Source organism: Camelus dromedarius, chromosome 8 (assembly GCF_036321535.1).
Source record: "Camelus dromedarius isolate mCamDro1 chromosome 8, mCamDro1.pat, whole genome shotgun sequence".
Taxonomy (NCBI): domain Eukaryota; kingdom Metazoa; phylum Chordata; class Mammalia; order Artiodactyla; family Camelidae; genus Camelus; species Camelus dromedarius.
In genome coordinates this window covers 62,766,929-62,786,413 of record NC_087443.1, presented here as the reverse complement: position 1 = coordinate 62,786,413, position 19,485 = coordinate 62,766,929, and the positions used below count along the sequence as shown (strand labels likewise).

The following is a 19,485-nucleotide window of genomic DNA, read 5'->3' as shown; positions in this document are numbered from 1 at the left end:
GGTGCTTTCTCGGGCTTTGCCAAGTCAGTGGTCATAGATCTTGGGAGAAAGAGTATTTCTTTTAGAGACAGTAAGAGTGCTGTGGAATTTTAAGCTATTACTTTATTTTCCTGATTGCTTTGGGCTTCTTATGCCTGAGGAACAGGCATAAAAAAGAGTCACTGCACTGCTGGGAATACCAGACCCTGATGACCACAACGAGCTGGGGTAATTCCTGACAATAGTGATAAAAGGGATGTCTTGAATCTAGGGGGTTCCCCACGGCCCCTTCTGCTTCTGACGTCAGCAGCAAGAGTGAATGAATATTTGAAAAACTTTGACTTTAAAAGAGTAAAACAATTAAGGGCACAGATGTGTCAGTGATGAGTGCCTGGGTCTTCCAACAAGATAAGCCATTAGGATCAGTTGAAGTGCTGGCCAAGAGTGAGAGAAACCTACAAGGATGGTGGAGACTGGAAATTGCCTTTTTTCAAGCATAAATAGAGTGATCAAGTGACTGGGGATGTTACAGAGGAACAAGATGACCTTTAGAGTCTCTTTCTGTGTAGAGACTTGATGCCTCAAGAGGCCCAAGGATTAATTTATTTTCTAAATCTTAATAGCATCTGCCTGTTTTGTATCCATCACTTAAGTCCATTTGGACAATATCATTATCTTGATAAATACATGGCAACAGCACACTTGATTCCCTTACATACACCTGTCCTTCATTATACATCAGGTGCATAGAAAACAAGAAAAACAAAGTTCTCAAGTAATGCGTAAGATGATAATTGGATGATGATTAACTCTTGGGTTCAAAAATACATACACTTCACATACAGCAAGCTGGTGTTTAAGCAAAACCTTTTGCACAAGATGTGTAAATAAGGAGCCGGTTCTTATTTCTTTAGGGTAAAAGGGAAAAACAAAAATAGTGAAAGTGAGCAACCAGCTTGATAGGCTAATGAAATGCTGGGCCTTGATAAAAGGATTCTGGAAGGAATTATTGCTAATATTAGGTTTGGCTGCATTGCTATGTTAGAAAGTCACTGAGCAAAGAATTGTGGGGGTAGCGTTGATTTTCAGGCCCTCTTATTGGGGATTTGACTTGGAGGCTCCCTGGGAGGACTTCTCCATGCACTGTTCTTCTCCAGGATCATTTTTCTTCCTCCTCCTCCTCCCCCTCCTTTTTTTTTTTTTCAACTTAGGAGTGAGCTTCAGTATTTGCTGTGTGACCTCAGACAAATAATTTATCTTTTAAAATTGTTTTGTTTTTTTTTGGTGGTGGTAATTAGGCTTATTTATTTAATTATTTGAACAGAGTTCCTGGGGATCAAACCCAGGACCTCGTGCATGCTAAGCACATGCTCTACCACTGAGCTATACCCTCCCCACCTTCATTTATCTTTTTAGAATTGAGATACCTCTACCATAAAATAAAATGCAACGGTTAATACCCTTATAACTTGATTCGACTAATATGTTTTGAGCACCTGGGATAGACTAAATGTGGGGGGTGCATGTAAGAACAAGATTATAAACTCTTCAAAAGCAGCGAAGGTGACTTTGAGTGTTCAAAATAAATAATCCTCTAATCAGGCTCTTCTTGAAGCCTGTTTCCTTGCCTGTCTGCTGAGGATGAATACCTGAAGTGAACTCCATCTTCTCAGATTAAAATTTGAAGAGACCGTCTAATACAAGCCCTGCCTGCAGGCTTACTCTGAAATGGATATTGTCTCTTTTATTCCTGAAGGTTTTCAGCCTCCATCAGTCACTCATTTCTGTTATTTATTTCAGGCAAACAAGCCATTTTGCCTGATGTCTCACCAAAATCTACCCTGATTTATGAAAACTTCATTTTCTCTCATCTAATTTTTCAAAACCACTGCGCAGGATCCTTGTAAGACATACTTGAAAATAGTCGTTAAGGCCAGGGAAGAATATCTCATTAAAACCATTCTGCTGTCTTATGCTGTGACACACATGTTCAAGCACACATCAGTGTTGCTGAAGGTGTCCTATAAGGCATGGCATAGTGAAAATGGCTATTTGTTAAAATAATAACCACCAGGAGTGAGATCTGGGGAAGATCAGCCGTTGCCTGACAGATGCAGGCTTCCTCAGGGACCTGTCAGCGGCTTATGCCAGCAGTTAACTGGTTTTATCTCAAGATCTCAACACCCAGCAGGGATAGGGAGATTTTTCAGCCAGATCTGGGGAGAGAATTAGGCATGTGAAGCTAGTGAGGGAAAGTGTGAGGTATAAAGTATAAAATTCTCTGAGCACCCCGGTGCAATGCTAGCCTTAAGCATTTGCTAGTTCAACCAAACGCATCTTTGATTAGTTTGAACTTGCAATTATTTTTGTAATAATACTTTTAAAATAGCTTGTAAGAAAAATGAACTTTTCCTCCCCATTTGAAAGCACTTCCTTGAGGTTAGCAGAAGGCATTAGAGAAATAACTGCTTCTTTTGTGTTTAATCCTGCAGAGAGAGGATGGCTGGGTGTTTAGCAACCTCATCAAAGTAATTACAGCTGTCTCGAAAGAGAGTTGGGCTCATTTAGATGTTTTGAGTCAATTATAGGGGGTCCCCTGTTTTCTTGGTGATACTATAAAACAGAGGCAAAATTCTCACCAGAGAAATGCAGATACATTTTATATCTGGCAGCAATAATAATAGTAACAAGAACAATATCTACCTCTCATGGTTTGATTGGTAGAAAATCAAATTATATTACATATAGAAAGCATTCTCTTAACCATAAAATGAAGTTGGATTTCATTATTATTTTTATCCATTCACTTGTTTCTTAAATGGGAAAAATAGTAAAAATTATTAGCTTGTTTCTTTTTCTAAAATTGGCCAAGAATTACTCCTCATTGTAAAAATTTTCAATTCTGTTAAACCATATTTAGGGTCATATTGTTATAATTTATTCTCACATATTTCTTTCAGTTGGGGCGGTCAATGTCTCTCTTAATATTTCAATACTGTCAAATAAAAAAAACAGAAAATATGGAATTCTCCACAGATTGTCCATAAACCAGAAATGTTTATTCCTTGATTAACTTATTTTGCTCACAAAAAGAGATCCAGATGTATTTTGCAATACGCTGACAATTATATTGCAGACTCTTTTGGACATTTTTATCTTTTGTCTAGAAAAGAATGTGGAATTATGTGTGTATATATATATTTTTTTAATTTCTTTTTGGTTTTTTTTTGGGGGGGGAGGAGAGATAATTAGTTTTATTTGTTTTTATTTATTTTTTTTAATGGAAGTACTGGGGATTGAACCCAGGACCTTGTGCATGTGAGGCAGACAGTCTACCACTAAGCTGTACTCTCCCCATCATGTATATATTTTTGAAGCTTAAATAAGTGAACCTAGAAATTAGAGCGTCATAGTAAAAAAAAAAAAAAAAAATTGAGAAAACTGGAACCTTGTCACTAACTAGGTTCTATGAGATAAATTACTGTACCTAGCATCAGTTTACCCCACAGCAGATAAGAACTATGAATCAATTGTGTTTAATACCCTTTCCATCTTAATATCTAAGGTTTAAGTTGTCTATCAGATCATCTGGTCCATCTAGCTTACCTCTGTTGTTGTTATTGTTGTTGTTGTTATTATTATTATCATCATCATCATAATTTAATCCAGAAGGAAATCAAGACCCTGAAAGATGAAGTTACCTATTCAAAGATACACAGCTTTTTTGGTGCCAGAGCCAGAAATAGTATCTAAGTTTAATTCTGTGTTAACCACAGAAGGAACATTTCCTTGTTTGACCCATCTCTCAAGAAGTCACATAGATAAGAATATGTATCTCCTAGTTTATCAGGAAGAAGCTGGTAAGAACAGATGATCCTTAAAAATGGCAAGCTACAGTTGATCACAGAACCAAATAAAATGGAATGGAATGGTGAAGTCGCCTCCAGGCATGGAGCCATGTGAGACGGTGTTACCATCAGTTCCTAGCGTCCTCTCTCTGTAATCTTTCCTTTCCTTAGTCCATACCTCTTTCAACACAATTTCTGTTTAAAATGTTTTATAATTCATCAAGAGCAAATTAATGTAATTCCTATAGCTTTCTTAGCCAAGAAGCCTGAAACCCCCAAATTAGAGCCTTGAACTGATGGCACAAAGCTGAACCCTTTTAATTTTGTCTGGTTCTTTTCATTGGGATAATGAACACTGAGCTCATTTACAGCTTTGAGAACACGTCATGTGAGCTAGTGGCAAAATAAAACTCTTTTTACAACCAGGATTTTCTAAGTAGCATTCATCCAAAATAACTTGGGAAAATATTAAAATTGTAAATTGAATTAAAGATAAATTTGTCTGCATAATTTCAAAAGTAAACAAACATTCAGAAATAACAGGTATAATTTGTCATTTGGTATAATTTAGTAACAAAATAAAACGGAGGGGAATCAGGGAAGATGGCTAATTAGATCGGTGTTCCTGGCGTGCACTTTTATCATCTACTTGGCACCCTAACTTGTAAAGTAACTGGGACTGACTGTAGATGCCTAAGGGAGAAGCAGATAGACAGGCTGATACTCCTGTAAAAACAAAGGGAAAAAGCAGATACATTTTAAAACTTACATGCATGAAGGCATCAGAGAGCTTGAGAAGCAACACAACACTGAATTAAAGAAGCCAGATACAGATGACCACACACTAAACATATCAATAGGTGTGCAATTCTAAACAGGCAAAACTATGATGGAAGAATTCAGAACAGGGGTATGTTAGTCGTGTATCATTGCATGACAAATTATTACAAATTTAGAGGTTGAAAACAACACACATACACTATTTCACAATTTCTGTGGGTTCAGAGATCAAGCATGACTTAGCTGGCTGCTCTGTTTAAGGTATCCCAAAGAAGCCGTCAAGGTATCTGCTCTGTTGCATTGTCATCTGGAGGCTTAGCTGGGGAAGAATTTGCTTCCAGATTTACTCGGTTTGTTCACAGAGTTTGTTTCCTTGTGGTTGGAAAAAATGAGGATCTGGGCTTCTGTCTGGCTGTCAGCTGAAAGCTGCCTTCCTGTCCCAGATGCTTCTTGCAGCTCCTGGAAGCTGCCCTCTGTTCTTTACCATGTGGATTTTCCCCACATAGTTGCTGACTTTGTCAAACTAGCAGCAAGTCTCTAAAGCCAATTTACTAGCACGACGTTATATATAACATAACAAGCAGCAAGTGACATCTTTTCACCTTTACCATTTCCTTTGGTTAGAAATGAGTCACAGGTCCCATTCACACTCACTAGGATGGGGTTGTATAGAGGGGTGAACACAAGAAGGCAGTATTCACCGGGTTGGGGTTTGGGAGGAGGGGTGGCAGAAGCACGCCCCCTCTCTGCCCAGGTACATATGCAAGAGTATTTAATTAAGGAGAAATTACTGGAATCAGAAACAAGTGTTATTTTTCTTGATACTGAAAAAACTATATTTTAAAATCTCATTAGTGGCTGCAGAAGTATAATCACATCGTAATAATTTACCAAGCTGTGCACTTAGGATTTTTGACCTTTATGAATATTATGTTTTGATTAAAAGTTTACTTAAAATAATGTCAAGCATATTTTCCGTATACCTGTTGGCCATTTGTGTGTTTTCTTTGGAGAAAAGTCTGTCAAGTACTTTGCCACTTATAGGAAGTATGTAAAATAGCCAAACATGTAGAAGCAGAGAATACAGTAGTAGTTGACTGGAGCTGGGTAGTGGAGGAATTGGGAAGTCGTCATTCAAATGATACAAAGTGTCAGTTATGCAAGATGAATAAAGTCTGGAGAACTGCTGTTAACATAGTGACTGTTGTTAGCAATACATGTATTGTGCACTTCAGAATTTCTGAGAGTAGATCTCATGTTGTGTTCTTACCACAAAAAAACAAAAAGAAAGACAAAGAAGTTCTGGAAGATGTTGGATGTGTCTTTTATCTTAATTGTGGCGATGTTAGCAGAGTGCTTGCCTGTATCCTAACCCATCAGATTGTACACCTTAAATATGTGCAGTTCTTCGCTTACCAATTATACCTCAGTAAAGCTCTTGAAAAAAGTCTACCTAAGCACATACACACCCACATACTAACATATACATTTATAACGTGTATTTTGTTCCTTACTATATCTACAGAATGTAAATGGAGAAAATGAAATTGGCTTTATTAGTATCGATGTTTTATTGAATACTAACTAAATTCAGTTAAAGAAAATGGTATCTCTCTATTGTAAAGGAAACAATCTATAGTAACATAGCAGTCACTACTGTATTGTACCAAATCTTACAGCAGCGAAATATATAAAGGGAGGTATATTTGTGTCTTCTACAGAATTTGATTGCTCCAGTAGGCATAAATCAAACAAAAATATGAAAAATGTAATCAAGTATTTTCAAAGAGATCGCATATACATACATTCTTTTCTAAAATCAGTGGAATATTTTTAGAAAAAAATCACTAATATAATTAGCAGCAAAGAAAACCTAAATTTGCAAATATTAGGTACTTTATAAGCCAAGTTCTTTGATCATAGTCCAATAAGACTACATAACAAAAACAAAGAAGAAACACGCAATTTCCAAGTGTCAATAAAAGGAAACAAATTTTACTCCTTAAAAATTAAAAAAAAAAAACTTAAAAGTATTTCCTAATATCAGATGTTAAACCCAGCATTAAAAATTATCTAGAAATTAATGAAAGTAACAGATCATAGTAATAAACACGAGCTTAAGTGAAACCTAGACTCAGGAATATTTGTAATTTTAAATATCTTTTAATTAAAAAAGAAATTATACTTGTGAGCAAATTATTATTGTTAAGCAACTACTAAAATAAAACTAAAAGCAAGTCCCCCAAGTAGAAAGGAATTAGGAGATTTTAAATAAAGACAAAACTAGACATTAATAAAATAAGAAAGTGGAGAGCTTACAAACAACAAGTAGCTGTCATTTGAAATGTTGGTCAGTTTGAATAAGGAAATAGGAAAAGGAAACAAATGGACACAACAGAAGAATGACAAATTTTAACCTGTTGTAGATAAAAATGTAGAAAGTTACCACATAATATGTGAGTAACCCTTTGAAAATAGATTTAAACTATAGGAAAAATGAAGGATGTTTAACAAAATATAAATATCTCTTTGGTACAGAAAGAATTATAAAATAACAATAGACAAATAATTGTAGGAAAAATTGAAGAGCTTTTTGAGTAATTAAACTTTAAAAGGTGTCAAACTTTGATGGGTTTAAGAATTATAGGTTCCTTAAGAGTTACATAGGAATTGAGTTGAAAGCTGATTTATAATTCTGATAATCCTACAGAAAGAAAAATTTGGAAATTTCCCCAGGTAATTCTCCAGTAGGTTATCACAAACTGTCTCACTCAAACATGGAAAATCTAGTACAAAAACATAGACAAATTTTTATTTATAAAAGCAGGTGTGAAAATTCTAAATAAAATATCAATAAATTATGTATTTAAAGAAAAGGATAGCATGAGAAAATTCGGATTATTTTAGGAATGCCAGTATTGCTCAATGTTATATAATCTGTCAAAATATGAACAAATACTTAAAGTAAAAATAACACCTGCAACTTATTAAATAAATATATCAAAAAGTTAAAGAACAAAAAATTACTGTAAAAAATATTCTGAATAAAATAGAAGTAGCAGGGGACTACCTATACTTGATCCTATTTATTTACGCCACAATAATAGCAAACATCGTCTTAAACAGTGAAATAATAAAGCCATTCTCATTAAAATCTGAATCAGAACAAGAATTACTGCTATAACCACTACTAATCAGCATTACTAATAAATATTGTTTGTATAATTGACTTACAATGTTAGTTTCAGGTATACAACATACTGATTCAATAGTTTAATACATTAGATGTTTTATCAAATTAATATAACATAATTTAAAATAGGTCATAACATGAGAAAAAAATTAATTTAGAATGCAGATGACATGCTGGTGTTTTTAAAATACCCAAGCAAACCTAATACATAAAAATTAATAAATAATTTGATTTTTGATTATAAAATAAATCTATAAATCCCAATAGTTTTCTTTATTCAAATAATAATGTATGTCAAGAATGCAAATAAAAACAATTACAATAATGACCACAAAGTATAAAATACCTAGAAGTGAATTTAAAAAGAAATTTATAACACCCAACATGAAGAAATCTATAAAATGCTATAGACAAGCATTAAAGAAGATACTGTTAAATGGAATAGCAGATCATTTCACTAGATGGCGTGAATTAGCAACACAAAAATGACATTTCCTTCCAAACATACACATATACTTTGATATCAAATTTTCTTTCTTGAAGTATAATTGACTTACAATATTGTATTAATTTCCAGTGTACAACCTAGTGATTCAATATTTTTATGCATTATGAAATGATCACCACAATAATTCTAGTTACTGTCACCATGCAAAGTTATTAAAATATTATTACATTCCCTATGATGTATGTTTTATCCCTATGACTTAATTTTCTAACTGGCAGTTTGTACTTCTTAGTCCCCTTCACAGTTTTGGCCCATCCTCTCACCTCCCTCCATTCAAGCAACCAACAGTTTATTCTCTGTATCTAAGAGTCTGTTTCTGTTTTCTTAAGTTTGTCTTATTTTTAGATTTCACATTTAAGTGAAATCATATGGTATTTGTCTTTCTTTTCTGACTTACATCACTCAACATAGTACCCTCTGGTCCATTCATGTTGTTGCAAATGGTAAGATTTTATTCTTTTTTATGACTGAGTAGTATTCTATTATGTATGTATCACATCTTCTTTATCCATTCATCTTTGATGGACACCTAGGTTGCTTCCACATCTTGGCCGTTGTAAATAATGCTGCTTTGAGCATTGGGGTGAATATATCTTTTCAAATCAGTGTTTTTATTTTCTTCAGATTAATACCCAGGAGTGGAATTACTGATTTGTATGGCAGTTCTGTTCAGTTTTTGTGGAACCTCCATACTGTTTTCCATAGTAGCTGAAGGCCATACTTTTAGGGTGCCCCTCTCCTTCAGGTTTCTGGGAACCACTCTCTTCTCCTGCCTTTCTTGTCCCTCCTGTCCCTCCAAGTAGAAGGAAGAAAAAGGGTATTTCACTATATCTTGGCTTCCCTCAGCCTTGCCTCATCTTTATAAATAGTCATTTTACTAAACCTTTTAATTTATGCTGTTTGCACCATCTTTTTTTAATGTCAGAATCCTAATTGAAATAGTTACTCAATTCAAAGAGTGTAAAAGTATACGTCATCACATATCACAGGCAACACGTATACATACGCACAGACACACAGCAGATGTATTATAGCTTTAAATATAAGGCATAAAACTTTTGAAGAAAACATTTGCATAAATTTGTAGGGAGAAGCACATAATTGAGAAGCCATAAAGTAGAAGTCAAAACAGGTAAACAAGATACCCTGAGAGATTAGATGACATAATTAGGATTTTTGGCTAAACTAATCAAAAAGAAGACTTTAAAAAATAGATGAAAATATTGACATTATATAAATATAATATATTTTAATATAAAATAGACAAATATTAATATCTTAATTTACAAAGATCTACAGATTTTTTAGGATAACACTCAGAAAAATAAATTTGAACAGTAAATGTACAAGAAATTAAATGCAAATGTGAAATAAATGTATGAAAAGATGTCCAACTTCCTTAGTAGCTAGGTAATCACAAATTAAAATAATGTGTCATTTTTCATTGACACAATGGAAAAATTGACTTTATTCAGTGATGAAAAAAGTGCACAGAAAGAAACGCTATCATAGATTATTGGTACAAGTATAAATTTCCACAACTAGCTATTTGAGAGTTAATTGGCTTTATCTATAATCGTAAAATCTAAATATGACTCTGCTTCTGCAATCCCATATTCACCTATCAAAATGAAATAAAATTATCAGTATCTAAGCATGTTTATTATTACACTGTGACAGTGCATACTTGGCTTGGGGAAAGTCCACCACAGGGGAAATGTTTGAAGAAGTTATGGGTGTTCATTTTATGAAACAGTATGAAGCTAATAAAAGTAGGTTATGTCTGCATGTATTGACCTGGTAAGAGGGCCATGTTATTGTTAACAAGAAGAATATACAGAGTAATATGTTTATAATCCTATTTTATCCAAAAAAGAGGAAAAAGAAAAACACACATGTGCATTTATATGTGGATGGAAAGCCATCATGGAAGGATAGGCACTGAACAGTAATTGCTGCATTACTCCGTTGGGAATGAAGAGGGAAAAGAGGAAATATTAGAGTTATATGGATTAAAAATATCGCAACTGATTCATTAAAAAAGCAGATGCTTTGAAATAAGAATGAAGACCAGAAAAGGAAAACTACATAAAACATCACTTAATATTATATATATATATTATATATATATTTCAACTTCTCTTTGTTACCATCCCAGTGTCAGATTCTAGGTATAATCTGAATACCCAAAACTTGAAAAAAAAAAAAAAAAGAGATTTCTCACTCATACAGAACCAGCTTCCTAAAAGACTATCCTGTTATCACACCTTTTATTATGCCTTACCAATGTAGAGCCTTCTGATCAATGTATTCTTATACATTCATTAACTGATACAATTTATTTTAAAAGCTTGATAGATAGTTTGTCAGTAGATCTGTCCACGTTTAGTTTGGGGGAAAAAAAATCTGAGTTGGGAATTGTGCTTTCCCTCAGCTCTATCTCAAGGAATTACTGTCTAAATTAAGAGCAGATAGCTGTGCTCAGTATTATGTCTCAGTCTAAAATGGTTTTGTAATAACAGAGGAAGCCGAGTGAAATCTTTGTCATGAGTTATCAGACATTTTAATATTTAATAATCGCTCTCCTTGTTTTTTCTATTCTTAAGCAAAGATTTCACTACTGTAAGTAATATACTTTTTAATTTATTTTTTCTTAGATATTTATACACAACACAATTTTATAGTATAATTGGCGTAGATAGTTTATGGGAGCAAGGCAAAAACCCCCCACAAATTTCTGCTACTTAAAGATCAATATTATTCAAACCAGACAAAGTGCCCTGCCAAACAAAACTTTCCCTCTAAATGCAAAACCGAAAGATAGCTGGTCTTTTAGCAGTTTTGACTGGGTTGATATTTCAGATCCTACCTAGCTTAATCAAGTTTGTTTTCTGAGGGATCCATGAAAAAATTTCATGGTTAAGATTTCACCTTCCTCCTGCCATTTTCACCTCCTGGCAAGTCCTTCCCAACAAAATCATGCTATTTTTTCTACCCAGTCATAGTTCAAATTTCACCCCTTTTCCAATGATTTCCTTATTGACAGTGATCACCAATGGAATTTTATTGTGTCTTATCCAACATTGTCATGCAGTTTTAATAATGGTGTACACGTTTTTGTACCCTTAATGCATTATAAACTTCCAGTGGTGATTAGCAGAGCTTTGCATAAATTAGTTACCGAGTATAATTTTTTCATGAGAAAAAAAAGTTGACTATAAAAATATTTACAACAATTATTATACCATATTAAAAGTGATTGCTTAAAATATTCCAATCTAGATGTTTTGAGCAATTGCAGATATAGTCCAAGTTTTATAACAGAAACTAGTTAACATGAGTCAGAAAGTTGGAAAAGACAAGACAGTACGCTGGTTCTGTATCTATTTTATAACTCTTCAGAGACCAGAGAATGTTGGAATCAAGAGATTTATAAAACATTAGCCCTGCAGCTTTCCTGTGTTTATTTTTCCAGATGGTACATTGCATATTGTGGGTATTCATACAATACAGAGAAGATTAATCAAAAGAGCAAAACATGAAAATGTCTTTGTTAATCATACTTTTAATTCTCTCCTTTTCCCATCTCCAAGGATTTAGATAAAACATTTTCCCACATTGGCAGTATTTTTCTTTGGTATGCAAATTCTGAAGTGTGGACCAGTGACGTATTGTTCCAGACCAGACATCTCTAAAATAGTTAGCACGCACTAAGGCTTTACCCGTGAATCTCTGGCAACTACTGATAAGTTTAGGTAAACACAGGTAGAGAATCCAAATGGAAGTATTTACTTACCTTGGGAAAATAAAGCTTGGGAGACTTATATCAACTTTCATTAAGTAATGCAGAGCCTGCTCATCCCTGCCTCCGGCCATTCTCACACACAGCTCCTCACAGTAATTCTCTCTTCTCCTCTCTTGTTCATCAGTCCTTATCGAGTGGGGACTTGAAATTCCATCCCCAAAATAGTTTTCTCCAAGTTATCTTTCAAGATTTTCCTACTCTGATAATTCATTTATTCAGATTTCCATTCAGTACATATATAATCAGAGTCATATATTTATTCTATCATACAGAAGTTCTAACTTGTTAGTGTTTTATTTTGCCATTATTCTTGAATTGAATTCCATCTTTCTTAGAGTGTAAGCTTCTTATTATCAGAAACTTTATCCCCTCAGTGTTCTACCTATTTAGGGCTTAAAGAATGATGGCGGAGAATATGTAATTAATACATTACAGAGTTGGGAAAAATTAAAAATAATACAAATTAAATGTTGAAATCATGGATCTAATCTGAAGAGGTGAAATTGAATTTTGATCCTTGTAACGTACTATCTTTTGGTCTACAGAAACTATAGGACAAGTGCATAACAGGGTTATGTTGTAGAATAGAAATATATGCTAAAAAAAAGGACTTTGGTGTTGTATTTGGCTGGAAACTGAGGCATTTTAGAATAATCTGCATGTTACAGAAATTATACATCATTGAGAATGTTTGGAATTTAGGATACAAGGACTGAAAGCACATGAAGTTGGGAAGGTACATAAAAATGAGTTCACGAAAGCCCTGTATGCTATTGTTTTTAAGCTGAGATTTATTGAGTGCTGAATATATGCAGATACCGAAATTGTGTTTATGTATATTACAAATAATACATCTCATTTAATCTTTGCACCATCCTAAGATAAGGGCGTTATTATCCACCTATAAAAGCAGAAACTAAACTTTAGTAAAGTTAAATAACTAAGAATAAGTAGAGAAGTTTGAATTAACATGCTAAGAAGTTGCAAATAACTACAGAGTGAAGGAATCAATGAAGCAATTAGACCAGAAGAGTGATAGTGTCAGATCTTGGTTATAGAACAGTTTGAAACTTCTTTGGTTTTCAGTCAAATGATAGTAAATGTGAGGGGTGAGAAAACTGTGTAAAATTGGAGGAAAAAAAAAAGTTTCCCCAGAAGATTTTGGGAACCTCTCTCCTACCTATTTGAGAATCACTGAATCACAAATATTGTTTGGCAGCAACATAAAGAAGAAACTTATATTATGCATAGTTCAATTTAATATTCCAAGAATATTTGGCATGTTCTCTGCATGGGTCAGATCATACTTGTAACACAAAACTATTTGTAAAGCACTGTTTAAGAGAAATTTATAAAACTCTTAAGTCCCCAGGCTCAAGCAGTTAGGATGGGTAAGGGCGCTCAAAATTGTATTATGATGGAAAGGAAATCAGGATATTTATTCAAAGAAGAGAAGACTTGTGGGGAGCAGCAGACATATCTTCAAATGTTAAAGGATTGTTTCATACGTGGTAGAGGAAATTAAACATTTTGGATTGTAAAATATAACTTTTTCAGAGTTCAGTTCAATAGAGGAAGGGCATTTCTAATAATCGGTTCTAAGAGGGAAGAATTTTCACTGAAGGAGGTGAATTTCTGATCACTGGAGGTTTGAAACTATAGGTTGTACAACCTCATCAGAGGTATTGTCCTCTTTAATGTTTCCACTGGATGTGGAAAATGCCTTAACACCAGAATTTTCTATGTTTCAAACAAGATGTAATCCAGCTCAAACCAGTTCACCTGTAATGGAACTCACTTGCTTATGTAATAGGGCAGGTTTCAGGAATGGTTAAGTTCATACACCCCTGTCACCAGGAATACAGTTTCATTTTTCAATTTGGCTTCACTCACTTTGGCTACAAGTTGGCCTATCTTGAATTACATTCATCTTGGTTCATATTTAGGCAAGAGAAAGCTTCAGTGAAGTGCACCATTTTTAATCTCATGTATGCATAATGTTCTGAGTATGTAGGTCGAGGCTATAAGCTCATTTTTTACCTGTAGTATGTGGGAAATAAACTGTGAATATACTGATAAGTTTGCTATCTCTTCCTGAGCAATGGTTTTTGGTCTTTAGCTTGCATTAGAATCACCTGTAATACTTGTTACAACACAGATTAGTAGGCCCCACGCCCAATGTTTCTGATTCAGTAGGAATGGGGCCCAGTAATTTGTATTTTTAAGGCTTCCCCAGGTGATGATGTTAATGTTAACCCAGAGACCACACTTTGAGAACTGCTGCCCAGGCCCCATCTCAGAGCAGATTAAACAGAATCTCTGATGAAGAGACTCAGGCATCTGTTTGTTTAAATGTGTGCACAGACCATTGGAAGTCTTGCTGAAATGCAGGGTCTGATTCGGTAGATCTGAGGTGGGGCTTGGGATTTTGCATTTCTGATAAATTCTCTTTAACTGATGCCAATGCCCCTGGTTCACAAACCTCGCTTTGAACAACAAGTTTCCAGACTAGATCCTGATTGAATCAAGCTGGGGAAAAGCCAGGTGTTTCTAATGTAGGCAGTTGTGAATCCTTGTCTTGAGCAATCAGGACGCAGGAGTTAAAAGCCAACTCAAGAGCAAGAGGAGAAGCCAGTTTCTCCTAGAAAGACAGTGTCTTCACAAGCGGATGAATTTTACGGTGGGTTGGGTTAGTCTTCGGGGCATTTTGTAAGTTTTTGTTTTCAGAAATTATGTAGCGCTCCTTTGTGTTAGCCTACACAAAAGGGACTCAGCTTCAGAGACTCTTTATAGTTGAAAAGAAAACTGCAGTAGAGATATTTGTTTTGTCAATTCAAAAAAAGTCTGAAACCATGAAAATCTTCTGTTACTAGGCTCCAAGTCACAATGCGTTTTAAAAGGAAGTCACCAGCATTTTAATCCTCCGTTAGACGCGTACACACCTACACAACTGTTATCAGAAGAAAAGGTAAGAAAAACAATTTTTTTTTCCGCCAACAGAGAATTTGGATTAGTGCATTAGTCACTTCTTTTTCTAACTCATCTGCAGTATTTAACTTTGCCAGTGTGTTCTGCTTACTAATAACTGCTGATACTTCCTGAATGAATAGATTAGTTTATAGGAAGGATTTGCATGATAGAGAATCAATAGGGCAAGTTTAAATCCCCAGATGATATGGAGAGAGGAAGTAGGACAAATTAAGCTGGTGATTGTTGACAAATTATAAGCAGAGAAGTGGAAAAAAAAAATCTACTTTGGGCCAAAAAAAGGTTTGTGATGTCAAAAGTGAAAATAACAGGGCCATTCAAATAAGGGGTCTTAAGCCTCAGCTTTCTTTATCCCACACTCACGAAAACTTATTTGAGCTGATGATGGATTCTATTAATAGGAGAAAAATGACTTTCACAGTTAACTCCTTAGATATACTCCGTTTTGCCCAATATGGAGCGATACACCTCGATGATACATAAGCCCATAAATAGGGGAGAGGGAAGAAGGAGGGAAAAGGAGACTTTGCTATGGATGTATTTGTAGTCGCAGGTACCCATTCTCTTGGATTCTGAAGCATGGAACATGGCTGGTGGGACTGAGCTGGATTTGTTAGGGTCATGTTTTAAAACTCAGGGAGCCTTTCTTTCTGTTACCCACCACCTTTCTGTGGCATATTTTATCGTTAGCACCTGCAGGGTAAGCCTCATAAAAATTACAAATTTTATCACCCCGCTTTAAAGAGACTGGTATGATGGTCTGGATGACTTGAGAGAATGGCTAATTACCCATCTTTTTACTATTTGCAAGGCCAGTGTAACCACTGCTGAGAGGGCCAGTATTGAGTAAAGGGTTGACAAGAATTTGAGAGGTTTTGTGAAAAGATCAGTGACCTTCATTTGTCATAGGAGGTAAAAATAGACTCTTAACAATTCCAGCAGAAGGCAGCAGTCAGTCCCTACATAAGCATGTCCTTGTGTCATGAGAGGCCGGCAGCAGATGGAAATGATGATAGTACAAGCCATATTAGCAACAGTAATTACTGATTGCATTATTATTTAGGTATCATCTGCATATTCTTTCAGTTAGTTTTTAAAACCAGCACAAAAGATCTTTATTACCCTCTTTCTATTATGAAAGAAGCAGGCTTTGAGAATGTAAATAATATACCAGAATGAGTTGACCCAGCTTGTATATTACAGAAGTCAGACGCATGAATTCAGGTCTAGGAGGCAGGTGCCTGGAGGACTGTCAGGACTAGAACTACCACCCTGTTGTGCTCTGATGATGGTCTAAGGTGACTTCCTCCAGTTAGATTCCCAGCGCACTAATACCCCTGCAGGATATTACTAGGTATTCTGGAGTTTGGGGGGTGGTTCTTGTTGGGTAGACATGGGATAGAATTCATGAGAAATCTGGGATACATGATTCTAAGGCAGTTTATTTCTGGTAATACCTCCCCAAGAGGGAGATATAGTACGAAACATAATTGCTATATGACAGAACAGTATCTCTAGTGCAACACAATTTGGGAAAGAGCTGAACTGGGGAACAAATACAAGACCAAGAGTTAAAAACCTAGCCTCCAGTTCTGCTTGAATGACTAACTAGCCCACCCCGACCCAGGCTGAAGTCATCGTTTTTCAATTTTTGCATGAGTAATTGGATAATAATAATGCTTTCTCGTGTCACACGTAGATGGAAAGTTCCCTCGTGTTTTAAATGTGACATATTTCAAGGTGATTGTTTAAAAACATTGTTATTTATCCAGGAAGTTGATACACATAATTACTGTCTCTGAAACCTTTCCCAGTTGACTTCTCTGTAAGTGTATCACTTAAAGAAATAGTTTACCTAAGGAAATGGCTCCAAGTGCATATTAAACTTTTTTCCCCTCACAAAGGATTTGATGTAACTTATAGCAAGACAGATACATATTTGCATATTTATATAAGAAAAGAAGACCCAAAAAGTCAGACCCATTGATGAATTTAATGGATCAGAACAAAGCAAAAAGTAAATGTAGATTGTCATCCTGTAAGAGTATATTGTTGTTAAAGTTAAACCTCCACTTGGTGCTAAGCTTTCTGGTAGCTAAAGAAGGACCAAGTTTGTTTCCCAGCCTGGCAATCTTTCCTTATCACTTGGTACTGAGGTTTGTCATCAGAGTAGGAAAATAGAACCAAAGAATGGGAACAGATATTATTAAGGGAAAGAAGAGAAGAAACTGCGTAAGTTTAGAGAAGGTTAGGAGACAGAGCCAGAGGAGCCTGTTTGATCTAAAATACTTTTTAAACTCCTGTGTCTGAAAACCTCATTGGAAATTTGAATCTCTCCTTCCTTCTGAAACCACATCTATGCAGTTGACACACTAGCATGGAGATTGTAAACATCCAAGATTATATGATGGTCTGTGTTCTTACCCTGTGAACCCAAGATGACTGCCAAAGACATGTAGATACAAAAACAAAAGAAAAATGTAACATGTACATGTTTGAAATGACTGGATTGTATCATCAGAATCTACTGAGCATATAGCTTAGACGGGAATTTGTTTACTTTTGAGGCAGACCAAACACCAGATCACATACACCCTCAAGTCTTTAGGAATTGAGGGACCCCACAGCTGGCATCTTCTCTACTGAAATAAGAAATTGTTTTTATTGATTAAGATACTGTCTCTCTTACTTTGTGCACTCTGCAGTATTGAACCGTAGCTCCTGAACTCAAAGAATAATGGGACTGAAGTTCAACTGAGGTATTTAAGTCAAAAGAGGCCTTAAGGGGTCCTACATTTTCCAAATAAGGAGACTGAGGCCAACTAGGGAGCCATACGTTCTCCAAGCAGGTTGATGACAGAGACAGAGATTCATGTTTCCATTTACCCCATATGCAGCCCTTTAAGAGGCTATCCACATGTCATTTTGTATATACAGCCTCAAAGCTATAGTGTATTTTGTAACTCAAAGGGCTTCAGAACTAATTGGAAGTCAAAACAAGAATACATCCAATAGAACATACGAAAGAAAACAGGTTTCAAGTGGCCATGGAAGGAAAAGAATGGACTATGTTTCTCCTTTAGAAAGTGTTTTGGGACTGAAGCTAAGCACTTAGAAAGAATTAATATTTACCATGATGTGTAATTACAGGAATTTGAGCTGATGCTCGTGGGTAAAAACTGTCCGTCTTTTCAACAAGCAGTTTCTGCTCAGCCATGGGGAGGGAGCCAACAAGACCACGGAGAGATGTGACTGAATTATTAAAAACCTGGTCTGCTTATAAGGATTAATTGTGAATTCTGAATCAATATTTTATCATTTGAGCTAGTGAAAAATGTATGAGACAGCCCCCCTTTTGCAAGGACCCCAATATAATTAAAAAAAAGATCTCTCCTTCCACTTGTCATCTCCGTCTGCTTATCCCTTTGTGGCATTGATGATCTAGGTTCTGATCCAGCTAGGAGCAGTGTCTGAGATCCTCTGTGCCCAGCATCACTGCACTTGTAACACCCCCGCCCCCCCCAAAACAGCTTAGGTTTTTTTGCATTTATTCACTCACTGAGAAGACGTTTAATTTTTACTCAAATGCAGGTCACTGTTAAGTGCTTTGGGGTATATAGTGATGAGGGATAGGCAGTCCAAGCCTTCCAGCAGAATGCAGACATTATAATTATACACCTGCTTTCCTTATGCCACATCATTGTGTGTGTATGGGGGGGGTGTTCATGCACAATGAACGTTATCTATCAGTTTACAGCAAAACATAAAGCCCAAGTGGCTCTGTCTCCTACCTACTGTTTTCAAAGGATAAGGTTATCCTCTCTTTCAAGTCTCTCCCAGCCCTAACAGTTTTTGGACCTTCTCGAGAAGTGCCCCACGTGGACGCACAGTAAACACAGGGATGTGAGCATGAGTTTGGAGTTTGCATCCAGCCTGCACCACGTGATGGTTTTGTAACCTTGGACAAGTTAATCTCAATTTCATTATCTACAAAATGAAAACGTACAAAGCACCTACCCTCTCCCCCTAGATTTTTTTTTAGAAGAATCAATTAGTCTAAAAGCACCTAGAGTAGCACCTGATATAAAATAACTTCTCAATAGTGATCATGTATTATTATAATTATATGTATAATTATGGGACCTGTGTCTCAATAATTCTTAGATGCCTTGTTCCTTATGTTAGCATCTCTGAAATTGGGATGTGAATTCGAAGCAATAGTATCTTAAATGCAATGAAAGATTATTGTATAAAATGTATATTTATATAGCATACATGTAGGCATATTAACATTTATAATAATATGTATTGTCGTGGGCTCATGAGTAATCTTACCAGCTTCCTTAATATTTCTGTCTTTTGTTCCATCTTGGTTCTGTTCAGT

General features: G+C 35.4%; 1 long non-coding RNA gene across 1 annotated transcript in view; it reads left to right on the top strand.

Annotated features, from left to right (window-relative positions):
- Positions 1-15,081, top strand: part of LOC116155899 (uncharacterized) — a 293,324-nt gene extending 278,243 nt beyond the window's left edge. Inside the window, exon 3 of the long non-coding RNA XR_004139802.2 lies at positions 14,987-15,081. This is a non-coding gene — a long non-coding RNA (uncharacterized LOC116155899). The remainder of the gene's footprint in view (positions 1-14,986) is intronic.
- Positions 15,082-19,485: the final 4,404 nt, after the last annotated feature.